Source organism: Galeopterus variegatus, unplaced genomic scaffold, assembly GCF_000696425.1.
Source record: "Galeopterus variegatus unplaced genomic scaffold, G_variegatus-3.0.2 Scaffold1417, whole genome shotgun sequence".
Lineage (NCBI taxonomy): Eukaryota > Metazoa > Chordata > Mammalia > Dermoptera > Cynocephalidae > Galeopterus > Galeopterus variegatus.
The window spans coordinates 291282-291728 of NW_007727528.1; the positions used below are offsets into that span (position 1 = coordinate 291282).

Consider the following 447-nt stretch of genomic DNA (forward strand, 5'->3'; position numbering starts at 1 on the left):
TCGATTTAGATCAGAGGGGATAGGAAGGGGCTGCTGTATCCAGGAAGACTAGAGGGCCGAGGTCAGAGGTCAGGACAGCCACTGCCCATTGACGAGGAGGATGTCAGCATGGGGGGTGAGATCCTAGGACACCCAAACAAAGTTCTCTGGACATCCTCACTTTGCAACTTCGAAAACAGAGTGGACATGAGTCGCCCCAGCCCGATGACCCCAGCGGCCTGGGGTGCTGGTGCCTGCTGAGCTCCCCTCCTACTCTTTCTGAAGCCTGGGACGAGACTGCAGGGTCGGGGGCCTGAGGCCAGGGCCGGCCCTGTAGGCAGAGCCCTCCTTCCCTCCCGGACCCGCGCCTCGTGCGCCAGGACAGAAGGACGTCCACTGTCCCAGCAGCCCGGCAGGGTGGTGGCGGCGGCGCCCTCGCGGGTCGCGTGGTACTTGACGCCGCTCTCA

General features: G+C 63.8%; 1 protein-coding gene across 1 annotated transcript in view; it reads left to right on the forward strand.

The window, feature by feature from the left end:
• The first annotated feature begins 63 nt into the window (after window positions 1–63).
• The window catches only part of PRPF6 (pre-mRNA processing factor 6), a 62435-nt gene continuing 62051 nt past the window's right edge, over window positions 64–447 (forward strand). The window contains exon 1 of the mRNA XM_008576873.1: window positions 64–115. The gene's annotated coding sequence lies outside the window, so the exon portion shown is untranslated. The remainder of the gene's footprint in view (window positions 116–447) is intronic.